At 34.8% G+C, this 24227-nt stretch overlaps 5 non-coding genes across 5 annotated transcripts; all 5 read right to left on the bottom strand.

Annotated features, from left to right (window-relative positions):
• Positions 1-362: 362 nt before the first annotated feature.
• On the bottom strand, positions 363-436 carry TRNAN-AUU (transfer RNA asparagine (anticodon AUU)). The gene has a single exon. It is a non-coding gene; the product is annotated as a tRNA-Asn (tRNA).
• A 5769-nt stretch (positions 437-6205) lies between these two features.
• TRNAN-AUU (transfer RNA asparagine (anticodon AUU)) lies at positions 6206-6279 on the bottom strand. The gene has a single exon. It is a non-coding gene; the product is annotated as a tRNA-Asn (tRNA).
• Positions 6280-8537: 2258 nt separating this feature from the next.
• On the bottom strand, positions 8538-8611 carry TRNAN-AUU (transfer RNA asparagine (anticodon AUU)). Its single transcript has one exon. It is a non-coding gene; the product is annotated as a tRNA-Asn (tRNA).
• Positions 8612-15536: 6925 nt separating this feature from the next.
• On the bottom strand, positions 15537-15610 carry TRNAN-AUU (transfer RNA asparagine (anticodon AUU)). Its single transcript has one exon. It is a non-coding gene; the product is annotated as a tRNA-Asn (tRNA).
• A 2264-nt stretch (positions 15611-17874) lies between these two features.
• TRNAN-AUU (transfer RNA asparagine (anticodon AUU)) lies at positions 17875-17948 on the bottom strand. The gene has a single exon. It is a non-coding gene; the product is annotated as a tRNA-Asn (tRNA).
• Between the last annotated feature and the right edge of the window lie 6279 nt (positions 17949-24227).

Here is a 24227-nt window from a genome sequence, read left to right as displayed (position 1 = left end):
CTTGCTGCCTTTCCAATGAAGCAAGTTTAATTTAGTAATAGGTGAAAAACCATCCTTACAAAGGTGTTAATCAGAGACTTGGCTTTGTGGACACTTTTCAGAGAACAAATTTGTTAGCATAAAAATAAAGCCAGAAAATGAAGAGCTGTTTAATCACTCGATTGGATTTTTCTGCCAGCATATTTTTTTTCTCTGCAACCCACTGCTAAATTGTGCTTCCTAGCTGTTTTTTATAAAATCACTGAATCAAATCTAACTCTGATTACATCAGAGAAGGCCATGTACCCTACACCATAAAAGGAGGTTTGAAATTTTGACTTGTCTACTTAAATATCACCAAAATCTGATCACAAGGTTAATTACGTCCCTGGGTGGGATTGAACCACCAACCTTTTGGTTAATAGCCAAACACACTAACCGATTGCGCCACAGAGACACTTTGCAAAAGTCCATACTGACAAAGGCTAATAAGCATTCATCTAAAACGTTTCCTAGAAAAACTTTAAAAAGTCAATAATCTGGAGAGTTTTTGTAAGATGTTTCTTCCATCAACCAACGAAGAAACACATTGGTACTTTCCCATGATGAGTGAGTGCTTCAGGATCTCTTGCACTTACATGTGCAGCAGAGTACAGCAATGGAAGCATGCTGGGCCCATAACCCAGAGGTAGGCAGATTGAAACTATCCTCTGCTATATGCATTTTTTTGTTTGTTAATTAAAGTAATCCAAAACTGGGATTGATATTTTGGCTCTTTTATTTTTACTTAAAGTACAATAACTTTTACCATTTTAATTTGTTTTAATAGTATATTGACAGTATTGTTTTCTTTCAAAAATCCACTTCATTTTCTTTACCCTATTATTAAAATGGTAATTGACAAAAACAAACTACATTGTCACCAGAAGAGCAAAACAAAATGTACAAGTGATATATCAAAATCATCTTTCCAGCTTGAATTTCAATGTTGCATTGGGTCATCAATTTTGTGAGAAACATCTTCACCCTTAAATAAAGATTTTCTTAATTCCTTACCTGTGTGCTAATTAGATATCACCTTGTTTTCACATTAAACAGACTTCCACATGAGAAAGCAGCAAGGATGCAGTGGCGTTAATGTTTCCTGGTGTCAACCTGTATTATTTCAGTAGACATTGAAATGAGGATACATCTTGCTGCCTTTCCAATGAAGCAAGTTTAATTTAGTAATAGGTGAAAAACCATCCCTACAAAGGTGTTAATCAGAGACTTGGCTTTGTGGACACTTTTCAGAGAACAAATTTGTTAGCATTAAAATAAAGCCAGAAAATGAAGAGCTGTTTAATCACGCAATTTGGTTTTTTTGCCAGCATATTTCTTTTTCTCTGCAACCCACTGCTAAATTGTGCTTCCTAGATGTTTTTATAAAATCACTGAACCAAATCTAACTCTGATTACATCAGAGAAGGCCAGGTACCCTACACCATAACAGGGGGTATGAAATTTGACTTGTCTACTTAAAGATCACCAAAATCTGATAACAAGGTCAATTACGTCCCTGGGTGGGATTGAACCACCAACCTTTTGGTCAATAGCCGTACACACTAACTGATTGCGCCACAGAGACACTTTGCAAAAAGTACATACTGACAAATGCTAATAAGCATTCATCTAAAACGTTTCCTAGAAAAACTTAAAAAAGTCAATAATCTGGAGAGTTTTTGTAAGATGTTTCTTCTATCAACCAACGAAGAAACACATTGGTACTTTCCCATGATGAGTGAGTGCTTCAGGATCTCTTGCACTTACATGTGCAGCAGAGTACAGCAATGGAAGCATGCTGGGCCCATAACCCAGAGGTAGGCAGATTGAAACTATCCTCTGCTATATGCATTTTTTTGTTTGTTAATTAAAGTAATCCAAAACTGGGATTGATATTTTGGCTCTTTTATTTTTACTTAAAGTACAATAACTTTTACCATTTTAATTTGTTTTAATAGTATATTGACAGTATTGTTTTCTTTCAAAAATCCACTTCATTTTCTTTACCCTATTATTAAAATGGTAATTGACAAAAACAAACTACATTGTCACCAGAAGAGCAAAACAAAATGTACAAGTGATATATTAAAATCATCTTTCCAGCTTGAATTTCAATGATGCATTGGGGCAACGATTTTGTGAGAAACATCTTCACCCTTAAATAAAGATTTTCTTAATTCCTTACCTGTGTGCTAATTAGATATCACCTTGTTTTCACATTTAACAGACTTCCACATGAGAAAGCAGCAAGGATGCAGTGGCGTTAATGTTTCCTGGTGTCAACCTGTATTATTTCAGTAGACATTGAAATGAGGATGCATCTTGCTGCCTTTCCAATGAAGCAAGTTTAATTTAGTAATAGGTGAAAAACCATCCTTACAAAGGTGTTAATCAGAGACTTGGCTTTGTGGACACTTTTCAGAGAACAAATTTGTTAGCATAAAAATAAAGCCAGAAAATAAAGAGCTGTTTAATCACGCAATTGGATTTTTCTGCCAGCATATTTTTTTTCTCTGCAACCCACTGCTAAATTGTGCTTCCTAGCTGTTTTTATAAAATCACTGAATCAAATCTAACTCTGATTACATCAGAGAAGGCCAGGTACCCTACACCATAACAGGGGGTTTGAAATTTTGACTTGTCTACTTAAAGATCACCAAAATCTGATAACAAGGTAAATTAGGTCCCTGGGTGGGATTGAACCACCAACCTTTTGGTTAATAGCCGTACATACTAACTGATTGCGCCACAGAGACACTTTGCAAAAGTCCATACTGACAAAGGCTAATAAGCATTCATCTAAAACGTTTCCTAGAAAAACTTTAAAAAGTCAATAATCTGGAGAGTTTTTGTAAGATGTTTCTTCCATCAACCAACGAAGAAACACATTGGTACTTTCCCATGATGAGTGAGTGCTTCAGGATCTCTTGAACTTACATGTGCAGCAGAGTACTGCAATGGAAGCATGCTGGGCTCATAACCGAGAGGTAGGCAGATTGAAACTATCCTCTGCTATATGCATTTTTTTTTTGTTAAAGTAATCCAAAACTGGGATTGATATTTTGTCTCTTTTATTTTTACTTAAAGTACAATAACGTTTACCATTTTAATTTGTTTTAATAGTATATTGACAGTATTGTTTTCTTTCAAAAATCCACTTCATTTTCTTTACCCTATTATTAAAATGGTAATTGACAAAAACAAACTACATTGTCACCAGAAGAGCAAAACAAAATGTACAAGTGATATATCAAAATCATCTTTCCAGCTTGAATTTCAATGTTGCATTGGGTCATCAATTTTGTGAGAAACATCTTCACCCTTAAATAAAGATTTTCTTAATTCCTTACCTGTGTGCTAATTAGATATCACCTTGTTTTCACATTAAACAGACTTCCACATGAGAAAGCAGCAAGGATGCAGTGGCGTTAATGTTTCCTGGTGTCAACCTGTATTATTTCAGTAGACATTGAAATGAGGATACATCTTGCTGCCTTTCCAATGAAGCAAGTTTAATTTAGTAATAGGTGAAAAACCATCCCTACAAAGGTGTTAATCAGAGACTTGGCTTTGTGGACACTTTTCAGAGAACAAATTTGTTAGCATTAAAATAAAGCCAGAAAATGAAGAGCTGTTTAATCACGCAATTTGGTTTTTTTGCCAGCATATTTCTTTTTCTCTGCAACCCACTGCTAAATTGTGCTTCCTAGATGTTTTTATAAAATCACTGAACCAAATCTAACTCTGATTACATCAGAGAAGGCCAGGTACCCTACACCATAACAGGGGGTATGAAATTTGACTTGTCTACTTAAAGATCACCAAAATCTGATAACAAGGTCAATTACGTCCCTGGGTGGGATTGAACCACCAACCTTTTGGTCAATAGCCGTACACACTAACTGATTGCGCCACAGAGACACTTTGCAAAAAGTACATACTGACAAATGCTAATAAGCATTCATCTAAAACGTTTCCTAGAAAAACTTAAAAAAGTCAATAATCTGGAGAGTTTTTGTAAGATGTTTCTTCTATCAACCAACGAAGAAACACATTGGTACTTTCCCATGATGAGTGAGTGCTTCAGGATCTCTTGCACTTACATGTGCAGCAGAGTACAGCAATGGAAGCATGCTGGGCCCATAACCCAGAGGTAGGCAGATTGAAACTATCCTCTGCTATATGCATTTTTTTGTTTGTTAATTAAAGTAATCCAAAACTGGGATTGATATTTTGGCTCTTTTATTTTTACTTAAAGTACAATAACTTTTACCATTTTAATTTGTTTTAATAGTATATTGACAGTATTGTTTTCTTTCAAAAATCCACTTCATTTTCTTTACCCTATTATTAAAATGGTAATTGACAAAAACAAACTACATTGTCACCAGAAGAGCAAAACAAAATGTACAAGTGATATATTAAAATCATCTTTCCAGCTTGAATTTCAATGATGCATTGGGGCAACGATTTTGTGAGAAACATCTTCACCCTTAAATAAAGATTTTCTTAATTCCTTACCTGTGTGCTAATTAGATATCACCTTGTTTTCACATTTAACAGACTTCCACATGAGAAAGCAGCAAGGATGCAGTGGCGTTAATGTTTCCTGGTGTCAACCTGTATTATTTCAGTAGACATTGAAATGAGGATGCATCTTGCTGCCTTTCCAATGAAGCAAGTTTAATTTAGTAATAGGTGAAAAACCATCCTTACAAAGGTGTTAATCAGAGACTTGGCTTTGTGGACACTTTTCAGAGAACAAATTTGTTAGCATAAAAATAAAGCCAGAAAATAAAGAGCTGTTTAATCACGCAATTGGATTTTTCTGCCAGCATATTTTTTTTCTCTGCAACCCACTGCTAAATTGTGCTTCCTAGCTGTTTTTATAAAATCACTGAATCAAATCTAACTCTGATTACATCAGAGAAGGCCAGGTACCCTACACCATAACAGGGGGTTTGAAATTTTGACTTGTCTACTTAAAGATCACCAAAATCTGATAACAAGGTAAATTAGGTCCCTGGGTGGGATTGAACCACCAACCTTTTGGTTAATAGCCGTACATACTAACTGATTGCGCCACAGAGACACTTTGCAAAAGTCCATACTGACAAAGGCTAATAAGCATTCATCTAAAACGTTTCCTAGAAAAACTTTAAAAAGTCAATAATCTGGAGAGTTTTTGTAAGATGTTTCTTCCATCAACCAACGAAGAAACACATTGGTACTTTCCCATGATGAGTGAGTGCTTCAGGATCTCTTGAACTTACATGTGCAGCAGAGTACTGCAATGGAAGCATGCTGGGCTCATAACCGAGAGGTAGGCAGATTGAAACTATCCTCTGCTATATGCATTTTTTTTTTGTTAAAGTAATCCAAAACTGGGATTGATATTTTGTCTCTTTTATTTTTACTTAAAGTACAATAACGTTTACCATTTTAATTTGTTTTAATAGTATATTGACAGTATTGTTTTCTTTCAAAAATCCACTTCATTTTCTTTACCCTATTATTAAAATGGTAATTGACAAAAACAAACTACATTGTCACCAGAAGAGCAAAACAAAATGTACAAGTGATATATCAAAATCATCTTTCCAGCTTGAATTTCAATGTTGCATTGGGTCATCAATTTTGTGAGAAACATCTTCACCCTTAAATAAAGATTTTCTTAATTCCTTACCTGTGTGCTAATTAGATATCACCTTGTTTTCACATTAAACAGACTTCCACATGAGAAAGCAGCAAGGATGCAGTGGCGTTAATGTTTCCTGGTGTCAACTTGTATTATTTCAGTAGACATTGAAATGAGGATGCATCTTGCTGCCTTTCCAATGAAGCAAGTTTAATTTAGTAATAGGTGAAAAACCATCCTTACAAAGGTGTTAATCAGAGACTTGGCTTTGTGGACACTTTTCAGAGAACAAATTTGTTAGCATAAAAATAAAGCCAGAAAATGAAGAGCTGTTTAATCACTCGATTGGATTTTTCTGCCAGCATATTTTTTTTCTCTGCAACCCACTGCTAAATTGTGCTTCCTAGCTGTTTTTTATAAAATCACTGAATCAAATCTAACTCTGATTACATCAGAGAAGGCCATGTACCCTACACCATAAGAGGAGGTTTGAAATTTTGACTTGTCTCCTTAAATATCACCAAAATCTGATCACAAGGTTAATTACATCCCTGGGTGGGATTGAACCACCAACCTTTTGGTTAATAGCCAAACACACTAACCGATTGCGCCACAGAGACACTTTGCAAAAGTCCATACTGACAAAGGCTAATAAGCATTCATCTAAAACGTTTCCTAGAAAAACTTTAAAAAGTCAATAATCTGGAGAGTTTTTGTAAGATGTTTCTTCCATCAACCAACGAAGAAACACATTGGTACTTTCCCATGATGAGTGAGTGCTTCAGGATCTCTTGCACTTACATGTGCAGCAGAGTACTGCAATGGAAGCATGCTGGGCCCATAACCCAGAGGTAGGCAGATTGAAACTATCCTCTGCTATATGCATTTTTTTTGTTAATTAAAGTAATCCAAAACTGGGATTGATATTGTGTCTCTTTTATTTTTACTTAAAGTACAATAACTTTTACCATTTTAATTTGTTTTAATAGTATATTGACAGTATTGTTTTCTTTCAAAAATCCACTTCATTTTCTTTACCCTATTATTAAAATGGTAATTGACAAAAACAAACTACATTGTCACCAGAAGAGCAATACAAAATGTACAAGTGATATATTAAAATCATCTTTCCAGCTTGAATTTCAATGATGCATTGGGTCAACAATTTTGTGAGAAACATCTTCACCCTTAAATAAAGATTTTCTTAATTCCTTACCTGTGTGCTAATTAGATATCACCTTGTTTTCACATTAAACAGACTTCCACATGAGAAAGCAGCAAGGATGCAGTGGCGTTAATGTTTCCTGGTGTCAACCTGTATTATTTCAGTAGACATTGAAATGAGGATACATCTTGCTGCCTTTCCAATGAAGCAAGTTTAATTTAGTAATAGGTGAAAAACCATCCCTACAAAGGTGTTAATCAGAGACTTGGCTTTGTGGACACTTTTCAGAGAACAAATTTGTTAGCATAAAAATAAAGCCAGAAAATGAAGAGCTGTTTAATCACGCAATTTGATTTTTTTGCCAGCATATTTCTTTTTCTCTGCAACCCACTGCTAAATTGTGCTTCCTAGATGTTTTTATAAAATCACTGAATCAAATCTAACTCTGATTACATCAGAGAAGGCCAGGTACCCTACACCATAACAGGGGGTATGAAATTTGACTTGTCTACTTAAAGATCACCAAAATCTGATAACAAGGTCAATTAGGTCCCTGGGTGGGATTGAACCACCAACCTTTTGGTTAATAGCCGTACACGCTAACTGATTGCACCACAGAGACACTTTGCAAAAGTCCATACTGACAAAGGCTAATAAGCATTCATCTAAAACGTTTCCTAGAAAAACTTTAAAAAGTCAATAATCTGGAGAGTTTTTGTAAGATGTTTCTTCCATCAACCAACGAAGAAACACATTGGTACTTTCCCATGATGAGTGAGTGCTTCAGGATCTCTTGAACTTACATGTGCAGCAGAGTACTGCAATGGAAGCATGCTGGGCTCATAACCGAGAGGTAGGCAGATTGAAACTATCCTCTGCTATATGCATTTTTTTTTGTTAAAGTAATCCAAAACTGGGATTGATATTTTGTCTCTTTTATTTTTACTTAAAGTACAATAACGTTTACCATTTTAATTTGTTTTAATAGTATATTGACAGTATTGTTTTCTTTCAAAAATCCACTTCATTTTCTTTACCCTATTATTAAAATGGTAATTGACAAAAACAAACTACATTGTCACCAGAAGAGCAATACAAAATGTACAAGTGATATATTAAAATCATCTTTCCAGCTTGAATTTCAATGTTGCATTGGGTCAACAATTTTGTGAGAAACATCTTCACCCTTAAATAAAGATTTTCTTAATTCCTTACCTGTGTGCTAATTAGATATCACCTTGTTTTCACATTAAACAGACTTCCACATGAGAAAGCAGCAAGGATGCAGTGGCGTTAATGTTTCCTGGTGTCAACTTGTATTATTTCAGTAGACATTGAAATGAGGATGCATCTTGCTGCCTTTCCAATGAATCAAGTTTAATTTAGTAATAGGTGAAAAACCATCCTTACAAAGGTGTTAATCAGAGACTTGGCTTTGTGGACACTTTTCAGAGAACAAATTTGTTAGCATAAAAATAAAGCCAGAAAATGAAGAGCTGTTTAATCACTCGATTGGATTTTTCTGCCAGCATATTTTATTTCTCTGCAACCCACTGCTAAATTGTGCTTCCTAGCTGTTTTTTATAAAATCACTGAATCAAATCTAACTCTGATTACATCAGAGAAGGCCATGTACCCTACACCATAAGAGGAGGTTTGAAATTTTGACTTGTCTCCTTAAATATCACCAAAATCTGATCACAAGGTTAATTACATCCCTGGGTGGGATTGAACCACCAACCTTTTGGTTAATAGCCAAACACACTAACCGATTGCGCCACAGAGACACTTTGCAAAAGTCCATACTGACAAAGGCTAATAAGCATTCATCTAAAACGTTTCCTAGAAAAACTTTAAAAAGTCAATAATCTGGAGAGTTTTTGTAAGATGTTTCTTCCATCAACCAACGAAGAAACACATTGGTACTTTCCCATGATGAGTGAGTGCTTCAGGATCTCTTGCACTTACATGTGCAGCAGAGTACTGCAATGGAAGCATGCTGGGCCCATAACCCAGAGGTAGGCAGATTGAAACTATCCTCTGCTATATGCATTTTTTTTGTTAATTAAAGTAATCCAAAACTGGGATTGATATTGTGTCTCTTTTATTTTTACTTAAAGTACAATAACTTTTACCATTTTAATTTGTTTTAATAGTATATTGACAGTATTGTTTTCTTTCAAAAATCCACTTCATTTTCTTTACCCTATTATTAAAATGGTAATTGACAAAAACAAACTACATTGTCACCAGAAGAGCAATACAAAATGTACAAGTGATATATTAAAATCATCTTTCCAGCTTGAATTTCAATGATGCATTGGGTCAACAATTTTGTGAGAAACATCTTCACCCTTAAATAAAGATTTTCTTAATTCCTTACCTGTGTGCTAATTAGATATCACCTTGTTTTCACATTAAACAGACTTCCACATGAGAAAGCAGCAAGGATGCAGTGGCGTTAATGTTTCCTGGTGTCAACCTGTATTATTTCAGTAGACATTGAAATGAGGATACATCTTGCTGCCTTTCCAATGAAGCAAGTTTAATTTAGTAATAGGTGAAAAACCATCCCTACAAAGGTGTTAATCAGAGACTTGGCTTTGTGGACACTTTTCAGAGAACAAATTTGTTAGCATAAAAATAAAGCCAGAAAATGAAGAGCTGTTTAATCACGCAATTTGATTTTTTTGCCAGCATATTTCTTTTTCTCTGCAACCCACTGCTAAATTGTGCTTCCTAGATGTTTTTATAAAATCACTGAATCAAATCTAACTCTGATTACATCAGAGAAGGCCAGGTACCCTACACCATAACAGGGGGTATGAAATTTGACTTGTCTACTTAAAGATCACCAAAATCTGATAACAAGGTCAATTACGTCCCTGGGTGGGATTGAACCACCAACCTTTTGGTTAATAGCCGTACACGCTAACTGATTGCGCCACAGAGACACTTTGCAAAAGTACATACTGACAAATGCTAATAAGCATTCATCTAAAACGTTTCCTAGAAAAACTTAAAAAAATCAATAATCTGGAGAGTTTTTGTAAGATGTTTCTTCTATCAACCAACGAAGAAACACATTGGTACTTTCCCATGATGAGTGAGTGCTTCAGGATCTCTTGCACTTACATGTGCAGAAGAGTACAGCAATGGAAGCATGCTGGGCCCATAACCCAGAGGTAGGCAGATTGAAACTATCCTCTGCTATATGCATTTTTTTGTTTGTTAATTAAAGTAATCCAAAACTGGGATTGATATTTTGGCTCTTTTATTTTTACTTAAAGTACAATAACTTTTACCATTTTAATTTGTTTTAATAGTATATTGACAGTATTGTTTTCTTTCAAAAATCCACTTAATTTTCTTTACCCTATTATTAAAATGGTAATTGACAAAAACAAACTACATTGTCACCAGAAGAGCAATACAAAATGTACAAGTGATATATTAAAATCATCTTTCCAGCTTGAATTTCAATGATGCATTGGGGCAACGATTTTGTGAGAAACATCTTCACCCTTAAATAAAGATTTTCTTAATTCCTTACCTGTGTGCTAATTAGATATCACCTTGTTTTCACATTAAACAGACTTCCACATGAGAAAGCAGCAAGGATGCAGTGGCGTTAATGTTTCCTGGTGTCAACCTGTATTATTTCAGTAGACATTGAAATGAGGATGCATCTTGCTGCCTTTCCAATGAAGCAAGTTTAATTTAGTAATAGGTGAAAAACCATCCTTACAAAGGTGTTAATCAGAGACTTGGCTTTGTGGACACTTTTCAGAGAACAAATTTGTTAGCATAAAAATAAAGCCAGAAAATAAAGAGCTGTTTAATCACTCAATTGGATTTTTCTGCCAGCATATTTTTTTTTTCTGCAACCCACTGCTAAATTGTGCTTCCTAGCTGTTTTTATAAAATCACTGAATCAAATCTAACTCTGATTACATCAGAGAAGGCCAGGTACCCTACACCATAACAGGGGGTATGAAATTTGACTTGTCTACTTAAAGATCACCAAAATCTGATAACAAGGTCAATTAGGTCCCTGGGTGGGATTGAACCACCAACCTTTTGGTTAATAGCCGTACACGCTAACTGATTGCACCACAGAGACACTTTGCAAAAGTCCATACTGACAAAGGCTAATAAGCATTCATCTAAAACGTTTCCTAGAAAAACTTTAAAAAGTCAATAATCTGGAGAGTTTTTGTAAGATGTTTCTTCCATCAACCAACGAAGAAACACATTGGTACTTTCCCATGATGAGTGAGTGCTTCAGGATCTCTTGAACTTACATGTGCAGCAGAGTACTGCAATGGAAGCATGCTGGGCTCATAACCGAGAGGTAGGCAGATTGAAACTATCCTCTGCTATATGCATTTTTTTTTGTTAAAGTAATCCAAAACTGGGATTGATATTTTGTCTCTTTTATTTTTACTTAAAGTACAATAACGTTAACCATTTTAATTTGTTTTAATAGTATATTGACAGTATTGTTTTCTTTCAAAAATCCACTTCATTTTCTTTACCCTATTATTAAAATGGTAATTGACAAAAACAAACTACATTGTCACCAGAAGAGCAATACAAAATGTACAAGTGATATATTAAAATCATCTTTCCAGCTTGAATTTCAATGTTGCATTGGGTCAACAATTTTGTGAGAAACATCTTCACCCTTAAATAAAGATTTTCTTAATTCCTTACCTGTGTGCTAATTAGATATCACCTTGTTTTCACATTAAACAGACTTCCACATGAGAAAGCAGCAAGGATGCAGTGGCGTTAATGTTTCCTGGTGTCAACTTGTATTATTTCAGTAGACATTGAAATGAGGATGCATCTTGCTGCCTTTCCAATGAATCAAGTTTAATTTAGTAATAGGTGAAAAACCATCCTTACAAAGGTGTTAATCAGAGACTTGGCTTTGTGGACACTTTTCAGAGAACAAATTTGTTAGCATAAAAATAAAGCCAGAAAATGAAGAGCTGTTTAATCACTCGATTGGATTTTTCTGCCAGCATATTTTATTTCTCTGCAACCCACTGCTAAATTGTGCTTCCTAGCTGTTTTTTATAAAATCACTGAATCAAATCTAACTCTGATTACATCAGAGAAGGCCATGTACCCTACACCATAAGAGGAGGTTTGAAATTTTGACTTGTCTCCTTAAATATCACCAAAATCTGATCACAAGGTTAACTACATCCCTGGGTGGGATTGAACCACCAACCTTTTGGTTAATAGCCAAACGCACTAACCGATTGCGCCACAGAAACACTTTGCAAAAGTCCATACTGACAAAGGCTAATAAGCATTCATCTAAAACGTTTCCTAGAAAAACTTTAAAAAGTCAATAATCTGGAGAGTTTTTGTAAGATGTTTCTTCCATCAACCAACGAAGAAACACATTGGTACTTTCCCATGATGAGTGAGTGCTTCAGGATCTCTTGCACTTACATGTGCAGCAGAGTACTGCAATGGAAGCATGCTGGGCCCATAACCCAGAGGTAGGCAGATTGAAACTATCCTCTGCTATATGCATTTTTTTTGTTAATTAAAGTAATCCAAAACTGGGATTGATATTGTGTCTCTTTTATTTTTACTTAAAGTACAATAACTTTTACCATTTTAATTTGTTTTAATAGTATATTGACAGTATTGTTTTCTTTCAAAAATCCACTTCATTTTCTTTACCCTATTATTAAAATGGTAATTGACAAAAACAAACTACATTGTCACCAGAAGAGCAATACAAAATGTACAAGTGATATATTAAAATCATCTTTCCAGCTTGAATTTCAATGATGCATTGGGTCAACAATTTTGTGAGAAACATCTTCACCCTTAAATAAAGATTTTCTTAATTCCTTACCTGTGTGCTAATTAGATATCACCTTGTTTTCACATTAAACAGACTTCCACATGAGAAAGCAGCAAGGATGCAGTGGCGTTAATGTTTCCTGGTGTCAACCTGTATAATTTCAGTAGACATTGAAATGAGGATACATCTTGCTGCCTTTCCAATGAAGCAAGTTTAATTTAGTAATAGGTGAAAAACCATCCCTACAAAGGTGTTAATCAGAGACTTGGCTTTGTGGACACTTTTCAGAGAACAAATTTGTTAGCATAAAAATAAAGCCAGAAAATGAAGAGCTGTTTAATCACGCAATTTGATTTTTTTGCCAGCATATTTCTTTTTCTCTGCAACCCACTGCTAAATTGTGCTTCCTAGATGTTTTTATAAAATCACTGAATCAAATCTAACTCTGATTACATCAGAGAAGGCCAGGTACCCTACACCATAACAGGGGGTATGAAATTTGACTTGTCTACTTAAAGATCACCAAAATCTGATAACAAGGTCAATTACGTCCCTGGGTGGGATTGAACCACCAACCTTTTGGTTAATAGCCGTACACGCTAACTGATTGCGCCACAGAGACACTTTGCAAAAGTACATACTGACAAATGCTAATAAGCATTCATCTAAAACGTTTCCTAGAAAAACTTAAAAAAATCAATAATCTGGAGAGTTTTTGTAAGATGTTTCTTCTATCAACCAACGAAGAAACACATTGGTACTTTCCCATGATGAGTGAGTGCTTCAGGATCTCTTGCACTTACATGTGCAGAAGAGTACAGCAATGGAAGCATGCTGGGCCCATAACCCAGAGGTAGGCAGATTGAAACTATCCTCTGCTATATGCATTTTTTTGTTTGTTAATTAAAGTAATCCAAAACTGGGATTGATATTTTGGCTCTTTTATTTTTAAAGTACAATAACTTTTACCATTTTAATTTGTTTTAATAGTATATTGACAGTATTGTTTTCTTTCAAAAATCCACTTAATTTTCTTTACCCTATTATTAAAATGGTAATTGACAAAAACAAACTACATTGTCACCAGAAGAGCAATACAAAATGTACAAGTGATATATTAAAATCATCTTTCCAGCTTGAATTTCAATGATGCATTGGGGCAACGATTTTGTGAGAAACATCTTCACCCTTAAATAAAGATTTTCTTAATTCCTTACCTGTGTGCTAATTAGATATCACCTTGTTTTCACATTAAACAGACTTCCACATGAGAAAGCAGCAAGGATGCAGTGGCGTTAATGTTTCCTGGTGTCAACCTGTATTATTTCAGTAGACATTGAAATGAGGATGCATCTTGCTGCCTTTCCAATGAAGCAAGTTTAATTTAGTAATAGGTGAAAAACCATCCTTACAAAGGTGTTAATCAGAGACTTGGCTTTGTGGACACTTTTCAGAGAACAAATTTGTTAGCATAAAAATAAAGCCAGAAAATAAAGAGCTGTTTAATCACTCAATTGGATTTTTCTGCCAGCATATTTTTTTTTTCTGCAACCCACTGCTAAATTGTGCTTCCTAGCTGTTTTTATAAAATCACTGAATCAAATCTAACTCTGATTACATCAGAGAAGGCCAGGTACCCTACACCATAACAGGGGGTATGAAATTTGACTTGTCTACTTAAAGATCACCAAAATCTGATAACAAGGTCAATTAGGTCCCTGGGTGGGATTGAACCACCAACCTTTTGGTTAATAGCCGTACACGCTAACTGATTGCACCACAGAGACACTTTGCAAAAGTCCATACTGACAAAGGCTAATAAGCATTCATCTAAAACGTTTCCTAGAAAAACTTTAAAAAGTCAATAATCTGGAGAGTTTTTGTAAGATGTTTCTTCCATCAACCAACGAAGAAACACATTGGTACTTTCCCATGATGAGTGAGTGCTTCAGGATCTCTTGAACTTACATGTGCAGCAGAGTACTGCAATGGAAGCATGCTGGGCTCATAACCGAGAGGTAGGCAGATTGAAACTATCCTCTGCTATATGCATTTTTTTTTGTTAAAGTAATCCAAAACTGGGATTGATATTTTGTCTCTTTTATTTTTACTTAAAGTACAATAACGTTTACCATTTTAATTTGTTTTAATAGTATATTGACAGTATTGTTTTCTTTCAAAAATCCACTTCATTTTCTTTACCCTATTATTAAAATGGTAATTGACAAAAACAAACTACATTGTCACCAGAAGAGCAATACAAAATGTACAAGTGATATATTAAAATCATCTTTCCAGCTTGAATTTCAATGTTGCATTGGGTCAACAATTTTGTGAGAAACATCTTCACCCTTAAATAAAGATTTTCTTAATTCCTTACCTGTGTGCTAATTAGATATCACCTTGTTTTCACATTAAACAGACTTCCACATGAGAAAGCAGCAAGGATGCAGTGGCGTTAATGTTTCCTGGTGTCAACTTGTATTATTTCAGTAGACATTGAAATGAGGATGCATCTTGCTGCCTTTCCAATGAATCAAGTTTAATTTAGTAATAGGTGAAAAACCATCCTTACAAAGGTGTTAATCAGAGACTTGGCTTTGTGGACACTTTTCAGAGAACAAATTTGTTAGCATAAAAATAAAGCCAGAAAATGAAGAGCTGTTTAATCACTCGATTGGATTTTTCTGCCAGCATATTTTATTTCTCTGCAACCCACTGCTAAATTGTGCTTCCTAGCTGTTTTTTTATAAAATCACTGAATCAAATCTAACTCTGATTACATCAGAGAAGGCCATGTACCCTACACCATAAGAGGAGGTTTGAAATTTTGACTTGTCTCCTTAAATATCACCAAAATCTGATCACAAGGTTAACTACATCCCTGGGTGGGATTGAACCACCAACCTTTTGGTTAATAGCCAAACGCACTAACCGATTGCGCCACAGAGACACTTTGCAAAAGTCCATACTGACAAAGGCTAATAAGCATTCATCTAAAACGTTTCCTAGAAAAACTTTAAAAAGTCAATAATCTGGAGAGTTTTTGTAAGATGTTTCTTCCATCAACCAACGAAGAAACACATTGGTACTTTCCCATGATGAGTGAGTGCTTCAGGATCTCTTGCACTTACATGTGCAGCAGAGTACTGCAATGGAAGCATGCTGGGCCCATAACCCAGAGGTAGGCAGATTGAAACTATCCTCTGCTATATGCATTTTTTTTGTTAATTAAAGTAATCCAAAACTGGGATTGATATTGTGTCTCTTTTATTTTTACTTAAAGTACAATAACTTTTACCATTTTAATTTGTTTTAATAGTATATTGACAGTATTGTTTTCTTTCAAAAATCCACTTCATTTTCTTTACCCTATTATTAAAATGGTAATTGACAAAAACAAACTACATTGTCACCAGAAGAGCAATACAAAATGTACAAGTGATATATTAAAATCATCTTTCCAGCTTGAATTTCAATGATGCATTGGGTCAACAATTTTGTGAGAAACATCTTCACCCTTAAATAAAGATTTTCTTAATTCCTTACCTGTGTGCTAATTAGATATCACCTTGTTTTCACATTAAACAGACTTCCACATGAGAAAGCAGCAAGGATGCAGTGGCGTTAATGTTTCCTGGTGTCAACCTGTATAATTTCAGTAGACATTGAAATGAGGATACATCTTGCTGCCTTTCCAATGAAGCAAGTTTAATTTAGTAATAGGTGAAAAACCATCCCTACAAAGGTGTTAATCAGAGACTTGGCTTTGTGGACACTTTTCAGAGAACAAATTTGTTAGCATAAAAATAAAGCCAGAAAATGAAGAGCTGTTTAATCACGCAATTTGATTTTTTTGCCAGCATATTTCTTTTTCTCTGCAACCCACTGCTAAATTGTGCTTCCTAGATGTTTTTATAAAATCACTGAATCAAATCTAACTCTGATTACATCAGAGAAGGCCAGGTACCCTACACCATAACAGGGGGTATGAAATTTGACTTGTCTACTTAAAGATCACCAAAATCTGATAACAAGGTCAATTACGTCCCTGGGTGGGATTGAACCACCAACCTTTTGGTTAATAGCCGTACACGCTAACTGATTGCGCCACAGAGACACTTTGCAAAAGTACATACTGACAAATGCTAATAAGCATTCATCTAAAACGTTTCCTAGAAAAACTTAAAAAAATCAATAATCTGGAGAGTTTTTGTAAGATGTTTCTTCTATCAACCAACGAAGAAACACATTGGTACTTTCCCATGATGAGTGAGTGCTTCAGGATCTCTTGCACTTACATGTGCAGAAGAGTACAGCAATGGAAGCATGCTGGGCCCATAACCCAGAGGTAGGCAGATTGAAACTATCCTCTGCTATATGCATTTTTTTGTTTGTTAATTAAAGTAATCCAAAACTGGGATTGATATTTTGGCTCTTTTATTTTTACTTAAAGTACAATAACTTTTACCATTTTAATTTGTTTTAATAGTATATTGACAGTATTGTTTTCTTTCAAAAATCCACTTAATTTTCTTTACCCTATTATTAAAATGGTAATTGACAAAAACAAACTACATTGTCACCAGAAGAGCAATACAAAATGTACAAGTGATATATTAAAATCATCTTTTCAGCTTGAATTTCAATGATGCATTGGGGCAACGATTTTGTGAGAAACATCTTCACCCTTAAATAAAGATTTTCTTAATTCCTTACCTGTGTGCTAATTAGATATCACCTTGTTTTCACATTAAACAGACTTCCACATGAGAAAGCAGCAAGGATGCAGTGGCGTTAATGTTTCCTGGTGTCAACTTGTATTATTTCAGTAGACATTGAAATGAGGATGCATCTTGCTGCCTTTCCAATGAATCAAGTTTAATTTAGTAATAGGTGAAAAACCATCCTTACAAAGGTGTTAATCAGAGACTTGGCTTTGTGGACACTTTTCAGAGAACAAATTTGTTAGCATAAAAATAAAGCCAGAAAATGAAGAGCTGTTTAATCACTCGATTGGATTTTTCTGCCAGCATATTTTATTTCTCTGCAACCCACTGCTAAATTGTGCTTCCTAGCTGTTTTTTATAAAATCACTGAATCAAATCTAACTCTGATTACATCAGAGAAGGCCATGTACCCTACACCATAAGAGGAGGTTTGAAATTTTGACTTGTCTCCTTAAATATCACCAAAATCTGATCACAAGGTTAACTACATCCCTGGGTGGGATTGAACCACCAACCTTTTGGTTAATAGCCAAACGCACTAACCGATTGCGCCACAGAGACACTTTGCAAAAGTCCATACTGACAAAGGCTAATAAGCATTCATCTAAAACGTTTCCTAGAAAAACTTTAAAAAGTCAATAATCTGGAGAGTTTTTGTAAGATGTTTCTTCCATCAACCAACGAAGAAACACATTGGTACTTTCCCATGATGAGTGAGTGCTTCAGGATCTCTTGCACTTACATGTGCAGCAGAGTACTGCAATGGAAGCATGCTGGGCCCATAACCCAGATGTAGGCAGATTGAAACTATCCTCTGCTATATGCATTTTTTTTGTTAATTAAAGTAATCCAAAACTGGGATTGATATTGTGTCTCTTTTATTTTTACTTAAAGTACAATAACTTTTACCATTTTAATTTGTTTTAATAGTATATTGACAGTATTGTTTTCTTTCAAAAATCCACTTCATTTTCTTTACCCTATTATTAAAATGGTAATTGACAAAAACAAACTACATTGTCACCAGAAGAGCAATACAAAATGTACAAGTGATATATTAAAATCATCTTTCCAGCTTGAATTTCAATGATGCATTGGGTCAACAATTTTGTGAGAAACATCTTCACCCTTAAATAAAGATTTTCTTAATTCCTTACCTGTGTGCTAATTAGATATCACCTTGTTTTCACATTAAACAGACTTCCACATGAGAAAGCAGCAAGGATGCAGTGGCGTTAATGTTTCCTGGTGTCAACCTGTATAATTTCAGTAGACATTGAAATGAGGATACATCTTGCTGCCTTTCCAATGAAGCAAGTTTAATTTAGTAATAGGTGAAAAACCATCCCTACAAAGGTGTTAATCAGAGACTTGGCTTTGTGGACACTTTTCAGAGAACAAATTTGTTAGCATAAAAATAAAGCCAGAAAATGAAGAGCTGTTTAATCACGCAATTTGATTTTTTTGCCAGCATATTTCTTTTTCTCTGCAACCCACTGCTAAATTGTGCTTCCTAGATGTTTTTATAAAATCACTGAATCAAATCTAACTCTGATTACATCAGAGAAGGCCAGGTACCCTACACCATAACAGGGGGTATGAAATTTGACTTGTCTACTTAAAGATCACCAAAATCTGATAACAAGGTCAATTACGTCCCTGGGTGGGATTGAACCACCAACCTTTTGGTTAATAGCCGTACACGCTAACTGATTGCGCCACAGAGACACTTTGCAAAAGTACATACTGACAAATGCTAATAAGCATTCATCTAAAACGTTTCCTAGAAAAACTTAAAAAAATCAATAATCTGGAGAGTTTTTGTAAGATGTTTCTTCTATCAACCAACGAAGAAACACATTGGTACTTTCCCATGATGAGTGAGTGCTTCAGGATCTCTTGCACTTACATGTGCAGAAGAGTACAGCAATGGAAGCATGCTGGGCCCATAACCCAGAGGTAGGCAGATTGAAACTATCCTCTGCTATATGCATTTTTTTGTTTGTTAATTAAAGTAATCCAAAACTGGGATTGATATTTTGGCTCTTTTATTTTTACTTAAAGTACAATAACTTTTACCATTTTAATTTGTTTTAATAGTATATTGACAGTATTGTTTTCTTTCAAAAATCCACTTAATTTTCTTTACCCTATTATTAAAATGGTAATTGACAAAAACAAACTACATTGTCACCAGAAGAGCAATACAAAATGTACAAGTGATATATTAAAATCATCTTTCCAGCTTGAATTTCAATGATGCATTGGGGCAACGATTTTGTGAGAAACATCTTCACCCTTAAATAAAGATTTTCTTAATTCCTTACCTGTGTGCTAATTAGATATCACCTTGTTTTCACATTAAACAGACTTCCACATGAGAAAGCAGCAAGGATGCAGTGGCGTTAATGTTTCCTGGTGTCAACCTGTATTATTTCAGTAGACATTGAAATGAGGATGCATCTTGCTGCCTTTCCAATGAAGCAAGTTTAATTTAGTAATAGGTGAAAAACCATCCTTACAAAGGTGTTAATCAGAGACTTGGCTTTGTGGACACTTTTCAGAGAACAAATTTGTTAGCATAAAACTAAAGCCAGAAAATAAAGAGCTGTTTAATCACTCAATTGGATTTTTCTGCCAGCATATTTTTTTTTTCTGCAACCCACTGCTAAATTGTGCTTCCTAGCTGTTTTTATAAAATCACTGAATCAAATCTAACTCTGATTACATCAGAGAAGGCCAGGTACCCTACACCATAACAGGGGGTTTGAAATTTTGACTTGTCTACTTAAAGATCACCAAAATCTGATAACAAGGTCAATTAGGTCCCTGGGTGGGATTGAACCACCAACCTTTTGGTTAATAGCCATACATACTAACTGATTGCGCCACAGAGACACTTTGCAAAAGTCCATACTGACAAAGGCTAATAAGCATTCATCTAAAACGTTTCCTAGAAAAACTTTAAAAAGTCAATAATCTGGAGAGTTTTTGTAAGATGTTTCTTCCATCAACCAATGAAGAAACACATTGGTACTTTCCCATGATGAGTGAGTGCTTCAGGATCTCTTGAACTTACATGTGCAGCAGAGTACTGCAATGGAAGCATGCTGGGCCCATAACCCAGAGGTAGGCAGATTGAAACTATCCTCTGCTATATGCATTTTTTTTTTGTTAATTAAAGTAATCCAAAACTGGGATTGATATTTTGTCTCTTTTATTTTTACTTAAAGTACAATAACTTTTACCATTTTAATTTGTTTTAATAGTATATTGACAGTATTGTTTTCTTTCAAAAATCCACTTCATTTTCTTTACCCTATTATTAAAATGGTAATTGACAAAAACAAACTACATTGTCACCAGAAGAGCAATACAAAATGTACAAGTGATATATTAAAATCATCTTTCCAGCTTGAATTTCAATGATGCATTGGGTCAACAATTTTGTGAGAAACATCTTCACCCTTAAATAAAGATTTTCTTAATTCCTTACCTGTGTGCTAATTATATATCACTTTGTTTTCACATTAAACAGACTTCCACATGAGAAAGCAGCAAGGATGCAGTGGCGTTAATGTTTCCTGGTGTCAACTTGTATTATTTCAGTAGACATTGAAATGAGGATGCATCTTGCTGCCTTTCCAATGAAGCAAGTTTAATTTAGTAATAGGTGAAAAACCATCCTTACAAAGGTGTTAATCAGAGACTTGGCTTTGTGGACACTTTTCAGAGAACAAATTTGTTAGCATAAAAATAAAGCCAGAAAATGAAGAGCTGTTTAATCACTCAATTGGATTTTTCTGCCAGCATATTTTTTTTCTCTGCAACCCACTGCTAAATTGTGCTTCCTAGCTGTTTTTATAAAATCACTGAATCAAATCTAACTCTGATTACATCAGAGAAGGCCAGGTACCCTACACCATAACAGGGGGTTTGAAATTTTGACTTGTCTACTTAAAGATCACCAAAATCTGATAACAAGGTCAATTAGGTCCCTGGGTGGGATTGAACCACCAACCTTTTGGTTAATAGCCGTACATACTAACTGATTGCGCCACAGAGACACTTTGCAAAAGTCCATACTGACAAAGGCTAATAAGCATTCATCTAAAACGTTTCCTAGAAAAACTTTAAAAAGTCAATAATCTGGAGAGTTTTTGTAAGATGTTTCTTCCATCAACCAATGAAGAAACACATTGGTACTTTCCCATGATGAGTGAGTGCTTCAGGATCTCTTGAATTTACATGTGCAGCAGAGTACTGCAATGGAAGCATGCTGGGCCCATAACCCAGAGGTAGGCAGATTGAAACTATCCTCTGCTATATGCATTTTTTTTTTGTTAATTAAAGTAATCCAAAACTGGGATTGATATTTTGTCTCTTTTATTTTTACTTAAAGTACAATAACTTTTACCATTTTAATTTGTTTTAATAGTATATTGACAGTATTGTTTTCTTTCAAAAATCCACTTCATTTTCTTTACCCTATTTTTAAAATGGTAATTGACAAAAACAAACTACATTGTCACCAGAAGAGCAATACAAAATGTACAAGTGATATATTAAAATCATCTTTCCAGCTTGAATTTCAATGATGCATTGGGTCAACAATTTTGTGAGAAACATCTTCACCCTTAAATAAAGATTTTCTTAATTCCTTACCTGTGTGCTAATTATATATCACCTTGTTTTCACATTAAACAGACTTCCACATGAGAAAGCAGCAAGGATGCAGTGGCGTTAATGTTTCCTGGTGTCAACTTGTATTATTTCAGTAGACATTGAAATGAGGATGCATCTTGCTGCCTTTCCAATGAAGCAAGTTTAATTTAGTAATAGGTGAAAAACCATCCTTACAAAGGTGTTAATCAGAGACTTGGCTTTGTGGACACTTTTCAGAGAACAAATTTGTTAGCATAAAAATAAAGCCAGAAAATAAAGAGCTGTTTAATCACTCAATTGGATTTTTCTGCCAGCATATTTTTTTTCTCTGCAACCCACTGCTAAATTGTGCTTCCTAGCTGTTTTTATAAAATCACTGAATCAAATCTAACTACATCAGAGAAGGCCAGGTACCCTACACCATAACAGGGGGTTTGAAATTTTGACTTGTCTACCTAAAGATCACCAAAATCTGATAACAAGGTCAATTAGGTCCCTGGGTGGGATTGAACCACCAACCTTTTGGTTAATAGCCGTACATACTAACTGATTGCGCCACAGAGACACTTTGCAAAAGTCTATACTGACAAAGGCTAATAAGCATTCATCTAAAACGTTTCCTAGAAAAACTTTAAAAAGTTAATAATCTGGAGAGTTTTTGTAAGATGTTTCTTCCATCAACCAACGAAGAAACACATTGGTACTTTCCCATGATGAGTGAGTGCTTCAGGATCTCTTGAACTTACATGTGCAGCAGAGTACTGCAATGGAAGCATGCTGGGCCCATAACCCAGAGGTAGGCAGATTGAAACTATCCTCTGCTATATGCATTTTTTTGTTGTTAATTAAAGTAATCCAAAACTGGGATTGATATTTTGTCTCTTTTATTTTTACTTAAAGTACAATAACTTTTACCATTTTAATTTGTTTTAATAGTATATTGACAGTATTGTTTTCTTTCAAAAATCCACTTCATTTTCTTTACCCTATTATTAAAATGGTAATTGACAAAAACAAACTACATTGTCACCAGAAGAGCAATACAAAATGTACAAGTGATATATTAAAATCATCTTTCCAGCTTGAATTTCAATGATGCATTGGGGCAACGATTTTGTGAGAAACATCTTCACCCTTAAATAAAGATTTTCTTAATTCCTTACCTGTGTGCTAATTAGATATCACCTTGTTTTCACATTAAACAGACTTCCACATGAGAAAGCAGCAAGGATGCAGTGGCGTTAATGTTTCCTGGTGTCAACCTGTATTATTTCAGTAGACATTGAAATGAGGATGCATCTTGCTGCCTTTCCAATGAAGCAAGTTTAATTTAGTAATAGGTGAAAAACCATCCTTACAAAGGTGTTAATCAGAGACTTGGCTTTGTGGACACTTTTCAGAGAACAAATTTGTTAGCATAAAAATAAAGCCAGAAAATAAAGAGCTGTTTAATCACTCAATTGGATTTTTCTGCCAGCATATTTTTTTTCTCTGCAACCCACTGCTAAATTGTGCTTCCTAGCTGTTTTTATAAAATCACTGAATCAAATCTAACTCTGATTACATCAGAGAAGGCCAGGTACCCTACACCATAACAGGGGGTTTGAAATTTTGACTTGTCTACTTAAAGATCACCAAAATCTGATAACAAGGTCAATTAGGTCCCTGGGTGGGATTGAACCACCAACCTTTTGGTTAATAGCCGTACATACTAACTGATTGCGCCACAGAGACACTTTGCAAAAGTCCATACTGACAAAGGCTAATAAGCATTCATCTAAAACGTTTCCTAGAAAAACTTTAAAAAGTCAATAATCTGGAGAGTTTTTGTAAGATGTTTCTTCCATCAACCAACGAAGAAACACATTGGTACTTTCCCATGATGAGTGAGTGCTTCAGGATCTCTTGAACTTACATGTGCAGCAGAGTACTGCAATGGAAGCATGCTGGGCTCATAACCGAGAGGTAGGCAGATTGAAACTATCCTCTGCTATATGCATTTTTTTTTTGTTAAAGTAATCCAAAACTGGGATTGATATTTTGTCTCTTTTATTTTTACTTAAAGTACAATAACGTTTACCATTTTAATTTGTTTTAATAGTATATTGACAGTATTGTTTTCTTTCAAAAATCCACTTCATTTTCTTTACCCTATTATTAAAATGGTAATTGACA

This window comes from Pseudophryne corroboree, unplaced genomic scaffold, assembly GCF_028390025.1.
Source record: "Pseudophryne corroboree isolate aPseCor3 unplaced genomic scaffold, aPseCor3.hap2 scaffold_610, whole genome shotgun sequence".
Classification (NCBI taxonomy): Eukaryota; Metazoa; Chordata; class Amphibia; order Anura; family Myobatrachidae; genus Pseudophryne; species Pseudophryne corroboree.
The sequence above is the reverse complement of the archived record's forward strand: the minus strand, read 5'-3'. Positions and strand labels throughout refer to the sequence as shown.